Source organism: Battus philenor, unplaced genomic scaffold (assembly GCF_028537555.1).
Source record: "Battus philenor isolate CCGP_79_NKW_IND1 unplaced genomic scaffold, ilBatPhil1.0.hap1 SCAF_3, whole genome shotgun sequence".
NCBI lineage: Eukaryota > Metazoa > Arthropoda > Insecta > Lepidoptera > Papilionidae > Battus > Battus philenor.
Genome location: NW_027181693.1, coordinates 11,654,535 through 11,669,912, shown reverse-complemented (window position 1 = coordinate 11,669,912; position 15,378 = coordinate 11,654,535). Strand labels below are relative to the sequence as shown.

Here is a 15,378-nt window from a genome sequence, read left to right as displayed (position 1 = left end):
AATATGAAATAAATATATAGCTTCTCTAACAGATACCTACTAATAAATAGCCCTTTGCAAAATAATACTTCAAGTACATTTAACCTGATGTAATTGTTTACCTATGACTATTGTACTTGTATAATAACGTCGTTGTTTATCAAACCTTAATTAGCAGAATTACCCTACCCTATCTTCATTTAATCAATTGTTTTCGTCGAACCATAAATACATACTACCGAGTAGTGATAGGATAAATAATAAAACTTTTCTATTACTGATAGAATGATAGTTAGCACTAAAGCGATGAATTTAGAACAGTGTACTCACGAGTTTTGATAATTTAAGATAATGTAACAGATTGTCTGAGCCTGTCTGGGGAGTAAGAATAGAACGCATAATCAAAGCTGAAAACACGACAGCGTCTGGTGGAGCAAAAGATAAAAGATCACACGCGAGTCTAGATGCTCTCTAACCTTTGTGATAGCTTCTATAACTAAATAAATAATCATTGGTATAGGTTAGGATTGCTATTATTAGACCAAGTTTATTCTTTCATGATTTAATTGCACTAATACTTATACTTTTACACATTTGATACATTTGTCTGTTATTAATAATAGGCAATCTTGTGGCTCGATTTTAAAGAAAATAACAAAATAATTTTAGAGCGACTGATATTTGTCTAAAACTTCGTAAAAGTTAATTATTGCTACGTTTTTGTCCTCGGAATGACATTTGTGACGTAAGTTTTATTTTAAAGAACTCGAAAATTTTCAATCCAATAATATATAACAAAATAGACATGAATTGTGTTTAAATAGTAGAGCTATAAAGAATCTTAAGAAATTATGTACAAAATATCTCTCTGAGTATCTTTATAAATGTGTAAAAACTTTGGTTTATGGTGTAACTGTGTGGCCCTAGTTAGGTAATTTAAGTAAATGTTACTTAGTTTAATAAAAATAAATTATAAGAACGCCCATAAACCGACAAACAGATTTTGTACGTGCATATATTTTTTTTTGTTAATTACATGTCAACGTAAAAAGAAGTGAGTTCGTTTTAGATTCCGTGTTGTTGATCGTCCGAGTGTGGCGTTGAAGGTGTGAGATTGGAAGCGTGGCGGAAGTTGTAATGGGAGCGGGACCGTGACCTACCGCACGGGCGGCGGGCAGCGGCGGCCTGCAGCGCCCTGATAAGCGTTCGCAACCAGCACCCAATATAAACAAACTTGTAGCACAACCGCCCACCCACACTATCTAATCTGCTCTCACTGAGATATTGCTGTCTCTTCTCTGTCGAAAGTGCATTTGCACTGGAAACAATTTCCTTTCATAATCCACATGATAATTATATGTATAACTGGCCTCTATAGCCACAATACTTTTGAGTGAAATTATTTATATGCGTTCGAATTCGGCCGATTTGAATCCGGACACCGTCAGCGATGTAGCCGCTGCTTTTGGGTTTTTTTATTGCGTTCGGGTTGACAGTAAATTATAAATTAAATATTCTCTGTGAATATGTAAATACACCATCTTGACTTGTGACACAGCTTTCGCTCCACCTTTAAGGAGTAGATGCGTACTCGATTGTTAATTCACCTGCACTAGCTTATCTAGTGACTGTATTGATGAACCCAACGTAATCAGGACCTACATTGACCACTACAACTCATTTGATTTTTTTACATTTTGTTGTTAAAAAATGTGTCGCTAACCAGGGTTTTAATGTATAATTTACTTTACAGCAACTTGCCAAGTGTGAAACGGACAGATGAGTATAGTGAAAGTAGTCTTTTAACAATTCCGAAGTTATATGAAGCTGCTTTTAATTTGATTAATTAACTGTTTTTTTTTCATATATTTATATATTTTCTGTTTATTATTGTCCTGTCGGCGGAAGGAAATTTCTGTTCCAAACTATTTGCTGCTGGGTTTTCCGTCATAATTTCCATCTTTTACCGAGAAACACGTCAAGCTATAGATTAAACGGCAATAAATGATACGCTAAATCATTTATTTCAAAAACACACGAAGCTGCAGTGAAAAAATATCCTATTAATATAAAAATAAAAATATAAACACTTCCTTAGCCCATTACTCATTACACTAACCCGCCGAGACAAGCTGTGCATTTTCTGGTATTAATTCTGTCCCCAGAATACAGTGTAACAACAAATCCTTTTAAATCGAGACACAGTAACGTAAGCTCAAGTTGATACATAGTAAAATGTTATAGAGACCTACCGCCAGCGTGTACTCAACAAACCAGCTTTCAATGAACCCCTTTTAAAACTTTTTACAATTTTTTTTAAAGTTAAATTTTGTAGGGTGCTATTCTACCTTTTCTACATGTAAACAATGTTATACAACGGGGAATTTTGTAGGTACTACAGACAGACACTTCACATTGCAGTTTAGTCCAATTATTCATTCGTTAGTACGTACTCACTGAACACTCACACTTGTCCCCGCGCCAATTGTAGTTAAAACTAATTTAAACACTTTCGTTGCGGGAGACACTTGCAAATGTTAAAAAATGCACAAACTAATTGTTTGCTAATTGCATTCTGTAATATTTTTATTTAGGAAGTCTTAACGGCTTATATGTCCGAACTACATCATCATCATTATTAGCATCATGATCATGTAAGCCAATAGACGCCCACTACAAGACCTGGCCTCCCTCAAACATCGCGCCACGCTGACCGGTCTTACGCTGCTCGCATCCAGCGACTTCCCGAAATACATAATATATTTAGATATGGTTTTGCTATTAGATTTTAACGTACTTATTTAATGTAATACATTATAAATAATATTAATGTTGTACACATCTTAATTGAGAAATCCATCAGAATTATTAATTGTTATAACTCTTAATTGTACCGTTTTAATGCATCTGTTCCTGGTGCGCTTTTGTATTTTTGTAAATAATTAAACGTTTAAGATGCAGTCAGGGAGAGGCCCATAACGCATATGGCAGTAGACAGGGTCGCTCACAGCCCGTCGTGCCCTTGAACAACGCATACAAAGCGAATATCAGCTATTGACACAGACTCGGCCTGACCTACCGCACGGGTCGGCTAGCTTACCTTCACCGAGCTATTTTATTTTTATACATAACCTCACAAGATGCCAATACTAATATTAATGTTACTTGTTAATGCAGGTTCAAAACATTAATCGTAGCATTATATTATAATATTTTTCTTGCAATAAATTTAAGAAAATTGCGATGTGCTGATGTGATAAGCTTATTATACCTTTCGCTAGACTTTTTAAAATTACTTTTTGTGGACAGCTGTATTAATACGTACATATTTTACACAATATATTTCTATGAAATATCTCTAAATTATCATGTTCAAAAAGTTTATTTAACAAAAAGTTTTAAAAGTTGAAATATTTTTAAGTTTTTTAAGGAAGTTGGTTAATCTGATGACGATCAATATTTTCAAGACGTGTATAAGAGGTCAGTGGAAGAAAATATGGATAACTGAATTTTATTATCGTGAGTCTTCTAAGAAGTAAAAGGGACTCGGAAAACACTTCAGTATGTGTGAGTGAATGTAAATCATTTGCGTGTTTACTGTATGACATAAGCGCCGTGCAGCCATCAGCGGTTATCTTTAAAGCGGCTACTCTTGGACACAATCGCGGAATGAAGCCACTGAGTAACCGACCACATTCCTGTATTCGAAATTTGTTTTTATATTGCGATATCTGTTTTCAAACTTTTGTTATAATTTACGCTCATGGCATTTGTTTAAAAACCAGTTTATTTTTGTTATTGGAATGTAAACAGGCGTTGTATTGTGGTTAATAATTTTTATTGCTACCCAAAATTCTGCTGAGTCAAATTTTACTACAATAAAGATCGATAACATTTTATCGCTACTTTCAGCAATGACGTCAACGAAATTATCTTTATCTGCGGCGATTTGTGCGTCACACTTTCACCAGACTCACAATAAGTAGATTAGCCGGAAATATTGGAAATGCGGAAATGTGGGCGCGTTTATCGAAGAAAACGTACTAAGTGAATTCGTACATAATTTTTTTTTATTTCTCTAACACGACTGTAAACGTTTATCATTATATCTTTACAAGGTTTTGTACTTTTAGTTTTATGAACTATAATTTTTTAGTGAACCAATGGGTGGAATTTTACTGTCATTTTATGTCCAAATCGATTCACTATATGATAAAGACTATATTTATATTATTAAATTATCTTGAGAAGAAGTATGCAGAACTTAGTGGCATTTTTAGTAGTAATCGTAGTTTTAACTACTTCTAAACGTGTTAGATTATTTTGAAAATTATTGAAAATAAGTTGAATTAATTACAGATGGCACCAAAAACAAAATTTGTTATTATTGCTGGTGAAACTTTATATGTAATATACGAGTTTGAAATATATGTATTTATTTTTGTTAGTATTGCAAAATATGATAACATCTTAATGTTCTTGTATATATTCTCGTGTAAACTTATATAAAATTTCAAAAGGAAAAATTATTAAAGATTGTGAAAAATATATCAGACCACAAGCGTGAATATTGCTTAACAACGTATTTTAGTTTATAATATGTTAGTAATGTAAACAATCGATCAGAGCGTATATACACATTGAAAATAAAACATTAAAATCGATAGTCTGTAATGGACGTTCTGCTCCGTCTGCGTGTTCGTCTCGGGGCAGCTAAATGTAGCAGCTTAGCATTAAGTACAGGGAAAGGCGCCGCACTGGCGCGCAATAGGGCGCCCACCTCACTATCTGGAGCGCTTGCCCACTCCGCCGCTTACATTCATTTATAATATGCCATCGTGTGTGAATGAACTCTAAATTATGACTGTTGTGTTGTACCGTAACATTAACAATACTCACACTGTCCGGCACCTGTATCATGCTTCAATTTGTCTTCCTTATTGTGTTAATAATATTTCATTATGCCAATTTATTATAAAGTAACAAAATTATACATTTGGTTTTATAAAATTGTTTTGTGGTCAATTGTGTACGGTATTTATAATACGGAGTGTATTGTAATGTCTCTAAATTTTCTCGTAATAAATTTAAGGTTTATACTTGTAAGAACTCTTATTATTTAAGATTTTTAAGCGATATTAGAGCTTGAGAATGAATTGCTCTACTGTTTTGGGAATAGAGTAAAAGTAACCACAAAAAAACCCGTTTATGTTTGTTGCGTGCTTAATTTTTCTAGCTTTAGGTCTTCCTTAACTTTGATTCTTCTCAGTTCAACGCGTTTGGAACTCTCGTAACCTTAAGTGGAAGGATGCCTTATAGGGAATTAAAAAAAAGTTCGTCTTTCTTATTGTTTATGGCGCTATTGTTCTTGTTGTGTATATCATATATTTATTATTTATTATGATACAATTAGTCATTAATAATAAAGGTATTTAAAAGTTTAACTGTTAGTAGAGTGATAATCATCTTATTATATGTTTATAAGGATTACTTTACGTAATTACAAAATACGATTGTAAGACTTAAATCAATTGCAATGCTGCATATCATCCACATTTTAGGCATTTGTCCGAGGAATCATTAAAGCAAAGTTCATAAATGATTCACAGATGCAAGGTATCGTTAATGTCTTTCTTGTTGTAGTCGTAGTGGGTTAGTTATAATTTGCCGGATATTTCCTACAAAAATAAAGTGGGCACTGGCAATTTCCAAATAAATACGGTAACTGTGTCATCGCTAAGCAAAATACACCACGTGAACTCATTATTTATTATTCGTTTGACACTCGTTATTATTCCAATGTCAGCTTAAATGCAATTTCAAGGTTTCACTCCATTCTATCGTGTTAAAGATTGGCTACGACATAAATTTGTTTTTGTTACGATAGCGGATGATAACGAATCGCGCCGCGACCGGCCTGTGCGATTTAATTAATTTTATTCATTCATTACTATAGACCAGTGATTGGACGGCGTAATAGTTTCAACTAAGAAAATAATACAAATGAATTAGTATGGCCCGTTGTTAATAATGTAATTAATTATGTGTTTGGCCGCGTTGCTTCAGCGGGTTACGCTACTTTTTATTGTATATGTAGTGTGCATGTACATTGTTTTGTATATGTGTTTCAAACATGAGTGCAGATTTTAATTTTTGCTAATGTCGAACCTATAAAAGCAATAAAGAATACGTATCAAAAATAGAGTATTGAATACGTGTCAGTGACCGAAAACAACTTTAAAATTACGTTTTTACTTTGATTGGTTTATATACAGAAATTTGATCCAGTAAGATTGCATACGACTTTACCTTACAATATATCTGACCGAGCTATCAATGCCGAGTGTCCATTCTTACAAGACTGCGGTGGCGCGTGATCCTCGAGTTACGTAATCAAAGGGAAACAACAGACGATCTCACGTTATGTTCACATTCCTCAGATGTGGAGCGCAAGACGGAATCGCAGACCATTAACGCTTCGTAGCCGGAACATAAACGTGCTTTTGTACAAGGTGTTGCGTCACCGCGTGCTTAGTTGTTCAAAGATATTTATTTACCCGTTCGTAACTTTGAGCAATGTCTGCAACTTCTCTGTTCGTCGTGATAACTAGCGGTGTTCTGGCCATCATTGAATGGAATGATATGCATTATGTATGTTACTCTAACTTGCCCTTTTTAAATTGAATAGTTTATAATTAATTTTTAATGCACTTTGCCGGATTACTGATAAGTATTTTTTTACAAAAGGTCCCATATTTCTTTTTGAGTCCTTGTTGTAGCTGATAAAACTAACTGCAGTAGACAAAATCTTGCAAAGCATTTGAAAAGTAAAAGTCCTCACAGTGTTAGAGTTATTTTACAAAGTAAAATATGACGCAGTGTTATTTATGTGTATATTATTAACAGTTCCTGTGTTTTTCAATAGTTGACACTCAGAGCCACGATCTTTAATAAAGACTAAGTGTCGTCTAAGAATTAAACTATCCATCTCGGTTGTGTGGCCTCGTACCTACCTACTATTGTATCTCTCACCTCTCTCAGTAGACTAAAGTATTATGTTTGCAAGTGAATTCTTTTATTCGTTCGGAGGAAAAATATTTAAACATCTCACACGAGCACTGCCTTTATACAGCATTTTTCCAATTTAAGAGATTAATTAATTCCATATAAAAGATACTTTTGAATAAAAGCATTATCATCAACGCCATGTCAGACGCCCACCGTATGGCACAAACCTCACCCAAAGATCGCCTCCATGACCGGTCGCGCTGCCCGCATCCAGCGAATTCCTGCGACCTCCCGCGACCTTGACTATGTCATCAGTCCTCCTAGTAAATAATTGAAACAAGCATAAATACTTTCTCAAAAAATGTCCCTTTTTTGTTTAATAATGTATGATAACAAATTCGTAAACAGCTACTGTTTAAATTTAAGAACAATTATCTAGATTATCATATCTTGTTGAGGCCTAATATCATACCGTATTCTCATAACAAAATTAACAGTATACTTATATATACACACATATATATATAGTCTACAAAGCAACTACTACTATTTTAATAAATGTAATAAATCTATCTTTTGTAACGTTTCAGATTTTTCTGGTGATGATTAAAATTATCCTTATTTATGACATTGCTTGCACCTAAATTATTTTTTTTCTATTATAAAAATGCCGGAATTCATATGTAATTAATCTGAACAAACTCTCAAACAAAGGTTAGTTATTGTATATGTTGAAGCTGATACCAAGATGGCTTTCTAATTAAATGTATTGGTGATGTAATGTTTTTATTACACTTTTCAGATTAACATTTAAATAATATTGTAGTAAGTGCGACATCTTATTAATCCTGAACGCTTACCATTAAGGCATATTTATAGCCTACTAAAGCCTGAGGTTTAATTAATGAAAACTTTCACGCCATTTAAGTATTCTTGAGTGATTTATACCAAAACCATTCTCTAGTACATATTGATTGTAATAATGTTCGCAAAACTTGTGAAAATTTAATACGGTAAATTGTTTTCAAAAAAGGTGGTAGTAGCAGGTTGGCAACAACCCTCAGTCACGAGGGAGCGACAAAGAATAAGAAATAGCTTCAAGCTATCTACAACCTTTGTCTCCGTTTAAGTCAGTATATATACGATCAAATCCCTGACTGGAAAGGGCTTATCACAGACCAAATCAAATTAACGTCTTAATCGTTCGTTGGTGACTTAAGAACAATTACAAAGAGTAGAGGAAAAGGAAAGGCTTAAGTCAAATTGTATTGTCTAAACTAATAAAAATATTTTACCGTGTCGATTATTTTCGCTTTATGTTATTAAAAGTCAATACGAGGTTATAAAAGTTTAAATATTACGGGGCACATTACACTGTCGCATGTCGTGGAAAGGTCACTTTATTTTTAGTATTTCCACTTTAAATTCAGTAAACACAGTTTGCAGTAATAAATTTGTTTAAAGATCAAAAGTTATCGTTTAGAATTTAATTTTAACACTTACGCACAACATGCACGCACGCTAGCAACCTATATATTTGCATCCGTGATGTTCGAAAAAGATCTTGACAAACGATTTTCTCTTAAATATTTGGTATTATCCTAAATTGAAGCAATAAAAAAATCAAAATCAATGTGGACGGCCTGAAGATTTTTTGAACATTTTATCGTTATGTACGTTACACAAAGGGTCCTAATATCTCGAGATGAGTGAATTCTGGCCAAGCTAGTCCAAATTTGCCTTCATAAACACTAAAAATAAAACAAAAAATGAAAAAAAACTCAGTGAATTAACGATGCAACAAAATTTTTAAATAAAAGTTTGTAAATTTTATTCAAATCATTAAAATTTCATGAGTCCAGAAGTTATGAAGAAATATATACTAGTTTAAAGATTTATTAAATGTCAATGCGAGGGTACACGAAACATTTATCCGTTCGCATTGCTTGACATTATTCAGGGCCAAGAGAAACCAAAACAAACAGATTTTTGGCCTCATCAAACAAGATAGTTACGCAGCTTATACGAATTGTGATAAAATTAGCCGATACGCTGACATTGAACGCAAAAACAAGGCGGCGGGAAAATCGCGCATGCGCTCAGGTGATGCGTAATGTAGGGCAATTTTAGCAATCGCATAGCTAATGGGTTCGCGAGCATGCGGGCAAAAGAGGCCCATACGGGGGCCGCTATAAATATTCCGTACCTGTGCGGCAAACACTAATTAGGGCTACCGAGGAAGTCGAGCGCCGGTCGACGACCGCAGCCCTCGCGGCTTGAGAGCTCGCCGAGGTTGTTACCCGCCGCGCATGGCCACCGCATGCTCCCACTTCTCCTATGCGCTACGACGACTACGGCCTACCACCTTCCGCCACCAAGTATTATTATAATCAACGATGTGCGTAAAACCAACCGCCGCCTTTTAAATACCCGAATTTTTAATTTTTGCCGCTCTGTTTGCAACGTAATTATTTTGACAATCTGTCCCCACTCGCACGTTTGAATACCATTTCCATAACGCGAAGTTGCGGTGAAATGACTACGGAGTGCCAAAGCAAATAAATATAGTTGTTCCCCGTAATTGACTGTTGAAAACGGACTGTTCTTCCAAAAGAAACTATCACAAAAAAATACGATAACACGTACGGGTAATTAATGAGCACTTCTTACTTACATTAGCCTATGCGACGACAATTTATAGGATTTGTGATTAACTATAACGCGCGTGATCAAAATGTTAACCAATTAACTAATTAGTGCCATTAATTGAGAACGGAATGAAATTTTATTTGCTCAATTCACATTCTGAGGTATTGTAACCGTTCGTTTACTTAATGTTAGTGACCATACGAATAAGTAGGTAAATATTGCGGCGAGAAAATTGATTTAAACATTTTTGTTTGCAAATATCAATTCACTTACGCCATGATTGTAAATTATGTGAAATACATGCGTTGATTAAAAGCAGTGTTTAGACGGGTTGCTAAAAGTTAATCAAAATTTAAATACTCAAAAATTATTGACAGACTAACAAATAATAAAATAAGCTCGTAAGGCCTACATTTTCTTTTAAAAAGGTTAACTAACAAATCCGTCATGGGTTTCAATGTACGCATATATAATTAACTGTATGTTGCTGGATAAATAATATAGCTATCGCTCATTTACACGGTTGATAATAAAAACGCATATATCAAATTAAACTTCATTTTAATGTAGCAACTCTTTACTTTCTGACCGGATCTCAGCACATACATTCCGAGCCGGTGGTACTACGTATATAGTTAAAATAATCGATGATTTAAAAGTATGTGTAAATGCCAACTTAAATAAAGATATTTCGAAATATTATTTTGAGAAACGGATAATCAAAATGAATGGAAATGGAATTCGAATATAGGTACGGCTATCATAAGTTTAACAGCAAACGGTATTGGGCGATAGCGTGGCGAGCGCGTGACGCGACGCGGAGCGAATGCTCCCCGCCGCTATTTCCGCAACAAGTGTTGTTTTGCAGAGGCCCGCGCGGGGCGAACTCCCCGTGCACGCGGCTTGCCACCCACAGCCCTCTGCGACCTCAAATGCCTCGGACGCATCGTTTCTATGATACACCGCATCGCATGCTGAATTATCACATTCCCATATTGTTCCCTTACATAGATATTTATATATAATATTATAGAAGTTTTAGAAGCTCACGTGATATCTTACATAGGATTAATAGGCGAAAATTTTACTCTAATGCCCAACCCCACGCTGCTGCACTAGTACAACATTTTTTTTAAAAAAAATGGGATACGTATCCGTACGTATGTATCATTGTTTGTTAATGAATTGGCCAACATTGACAATATATTATCGATAACAAAATTAATTAGTTCTAAGAATAAGTACTCGCATTCGGTTGACAAATAAACGAGAGTTATCATTTTAATGTACAGTATTATTAGAATAGAATACATTTATAGCTAAAAGTATTCAACATATAAATAAATAAACTCAATATATACGGTAATTAGTTATAGGCGTATAAGTAGCAGTAGTCGTAAGTATGAATGTTTAGCCCATTTGTTAGCAAAAACTTATAAAGCTTTCACACCAATCACCTGTATAGAGTGATCACTTTTTTGTATGTGTTACATTAATTTATTTTCCATTGGTATGCGATAGGCCAATAACTTCTGGCGGACAAACTGTACAGGGACAGACCGTAAACATTTATAAATTTTAATACGAAATAATTCGAATGCAAAAAAGCTGTACCTCTTTCTCACTAACTTCATTTACATTCAAAACCTTTATAGATTTCACGCCAAAAATGAAACATTCCATGATATATATATATATATATATATATATATATATATATGTACAGTACACAGTACATACTACATACACAATTTAATGTTGTTTTTAATTTGGTTACAATTTGTCGATAGGTCTTTATAAAAACGTAAGTAAGCTATAACCATATATGGTAAGATATGTAAAGAAATTTTCAGAACGGATTACTGAATTAGTCGCGGCGTAGCTATGACGCTGTCGATGACAAAATGTAATATTTATGTTTGTATGACGCAGGATCGCCGCGCCGCCGGTGCAGGCGCGCTTTTACGACGAGTTAAATTTAAAAAATATCGCAAAGAATTCATTCAAAAACGCCAACTCAACTTTACTGTAGTGATTGATCTTTGGTGTAAAAGTTTTAAAGGGGTGAATTTATAGCTTTTTGCCTTCAATTAATATAACCTATCTAAAAATCAAAAGTTTCACTAATAATAAATAACGTATTGATTATATAGTAAAAGCGATTTCAAAATTTGGATAACTACATATAAAAGTTAATTATTGTTTACTATATATCCGTGCAAATTTTGTACTGCTTTAAGTTATTATTTGTCGTTTTCCAATAAAAAATAATAAATTAATGTAACATGTTACAGAGAGATAACTTGATAATGGGTGATTGAAAATAAGTGTAAATAAATGCTTTACAGCTTTTTGCTGACAATGACAAACACATTTACCTCTTTAAAGCTTTTACACATAACCAATCGCTATGAATTTTAAGTATTTTATTTTTTACATATACATTTATTCAACAAATTAAAAATAAAAGATATAATTTTTGTACGAAATTAAGGTTCATGACCATTTCGATTTATGCCAAAAATTGGAAACCCGAACCTCCTAAGTCGAGAAATGTCTTTATGATGAGTTATTTTTAATGTAAAAGCTCCTTCTGCTTTACCTGGGTTTATATTTTATTATGAGAAGGATATTATATATATTTATATATATATACACAGATATTTATATAATAAATCTGAATTTACACGTCCGCGGCGGTCTGTGCGCATGTTTATGTAAATTGAAAATTGAAAGGTAACTTGTAGACGCACCTATCTCGCCTTAGGTGTAAAATACGTCTACGTGCATTGTAAGAAAATTGACTAGATTGTATAAAGAAATATTTATTAAAGTGACTTAAATTGGTATTTAAATAATCACAATACAGATGGCAGTTAGAGCTCTAAGGTTTTGGAATAGAGACCTCGTGCCGGTAACCGCAACATGAGGCGTCCAACTACAAGGTGGCCAGACCACTTCTCTGGAAGACACTGTATTCAGGGCCTATTTAGCCCGACGTATTGAATATATCTGGGGGAGGCTATGTACAGCAGTGGACGTTTTTCGGCTAAAATTATGATGATGATGGGCGATTAATCATAAAAGGGTTTTAACTGATTTACAAAAAAAAAATGCTTAAATCTTTTTTACACCAAACATAAATTTATCAAAATAAGAAAAAATCACGTAAACATATAAGACATTTTTGGTCTATTTTTTTTAAAGTAAATAATAACAAATATTACATTTTGAATACTTTTGAACTTCAAAAAAATATTTTGTAATGACGAGAAGTCGAAGTAACAGCCGCCTATGAGACAATAAACAATTACAAATTATGCTTCGCGATTCTAGATTTCTACATTTCTGTGAAGTAGGTACGGCCGCTGCATTTATAATCACTTCCGGCAATAATAAGGGCTTAGCTGAGATTACTACACTAACTATCTTGTCTATCTGACAAGGATGCAAAGCTGTTATTCAAACTAAGGTTCCTGCTCACGAGGCCTCAGAGCGTTGAGACTGTAGAAAAAGGTTCACAGTGTCGAACCGCAACTATAAGTACTAAACAATGTTATTTCTTTGGTGCTAATGTTAACTATGATGAAAATGATGCGGTTAGGTGTTCTATAAACATCCACAACAACCAAATTGTGGATTTAGTGAAAAAATAGTATTCTGGCCTTACCTACATGTTTAAACTTTTTTATTATTTAGATTAACTAATGTAATGTTCCTAGTTTGTAAATATATTAGAGATATATAATATATGATAATGCCATATTGAAAAAAATCCTCTGTAATAAATAAAGATTAAAAATATGTGGTTAAGCGGTTCGTAAGTTGCGGATTCGAGTCCCGGGATACAATCTTAATACTTTTTGTATTAATCATATAAGATTGCCACTGCTCTCAAGTATCCAGAGGATGGACAGCAGCATGCGTACAATAATACTACACTTCGGGCGATAACCCGCATGCCAAGCGTGGCGATTATGTATATCCCACATAATTTTGGGGGAGGAGTATGCCTTGCAGAGGGCGTGTTTGGACTAAAACGACGTGGTTAAGCAAGTGTACTTTTGTACAAATGATTGTTAGAAATGTAGGGTAATCTTAGAAAAAAGTACTACTGTAATAGGGTACACCGTTCAACGAGCGTCGCGCTCTCTCTAGTTAAGAAATCAGAATATTAAGTTTGACAGATGATGTTCAAACACGTCTAATTTTTATCTATACATAGAATACAAATTCATGTCAAATGTAGTTGTATTAATCTGGCAACCCTTTGTTTTGTTATTTGGTACATGTTTTAAATGTTCTGTTATATTTCATTAATTAAATTGATTGATGTCTCGAATTCTGATATCAGGCTTAACATATAATAGATAAGCCAAATATTTTAAATTAATCGTATAATCATAAAAGAAGTTATTGTGAAAGAGTAAATGAAGGGCAACTTGTAGTGTTCTATTGTTTGTATCTTATTATTTTGGGTATATAAAACTAACTGTGAACATACAACACTACATGCTTACATTGAGACATTCAGAATATTAGTGTTGAAACCTTAAGAAATGTTCTATGGTTCAAATAAAAAAAAATCTAGTGTAATCATTCAACTAAGACAACGTTTTGTTTAAAAGTAAATGTCTACAGGTAACTGACATTGGTTAAACAAAGTAAGAAGCGCAGACGTTGAGAAACTGGTAGGATGTTTGTGCAGCAGTGAGTGAGTGGCTGCAACGGTTTGCATTCCGGGCGCATTCCGCGCCGCGCCGCGACCTAGCCGCGGCCTTCTAGGCCTGCGCCTCCCGTCCAATCATCAGCTGTATTACGAACTAATAAATGCCGAAAGTCGTTTACTTAAACGATATCGAACCTTTATTTAATTCGCCGACCAAATTAACTGATCGCACTGAAATTTGAACTCTAATGTTTTTTGTTATAACTAAAACAGGTCAATAAGTTTAAATATAGTGCATACATAGTTACGCTTATGCAGTGTAAAATATTCTTTCAGATTAATGTAATCCTTGAATTAGTCCAATTACACTTAAATAGTATTATTGAAAGCCTGCTGAAGCATCCGAGCTTTCCTCTGTTAAAAAATAATTAATTGGTGTTATAAAATAAAAAGAAAATACTCGGACAATTCATAATATATATTTAACGTTTGTTTTCACAGTGCACTCATGCAAAATTGAATGTACGTTATGCGGTCTAGGAATGCCGCAAGCTGGGGACTGTCTCGAGAAAGCCTCCAAAACCCCTCTCACTCCTCTCGCTTCCGGGGCAACGACCGCTTACTGCGACCTTGCCGCTCGGTTCCTAGCCCTTTTGACGTCCAACGTCAATATTTATATGCTTTAGTTTCTCGCCTACGGTAAATAATAAATAATCGAATACATGCAATTGGAGTATTATTGAAATGGCTACGTTGGAGTCAGTGAGCGGTCTGTGAGTCACTGGCCGGCGCGCGGGCGCGGGCGGCATTCTGTTATAAACAACCGGAGCTACGCCCTCCGAGGCCGCCTCGTGCACACGGGGCCGATTTATGCTTCTCTAAATGTTACGTATATATATATGGTTACATAGATTGAAGTATCTTTGCACCTTTTGTGATGCTAGCCGGCATTCCGGTCGCTCGGGTTTTGCTTTTAGTTACCATTTAGTTTGTCGCGGGTATTCCATGGCAGTCACGTAATACCACGAATTATACCTCAATTAAAATTCAAAGTTTCAAAAACATTATCCATC

General features: G+C 34.4%; 1 protein-coding gene across 6 annotated transcripts in view; it reads left to right on the top strand.

Annotated features, from left to right (window-relative positions):
* The window catches only part of LOC137927018 (insulin receptor-like), a 91,227-nt gene that overhangs the window by 28,102 nt on the left and 47,747 nt on the right, over positions 1–15,378 (top strand). The gene's annotated exons all lie outside the window — the stretch shown is intronic.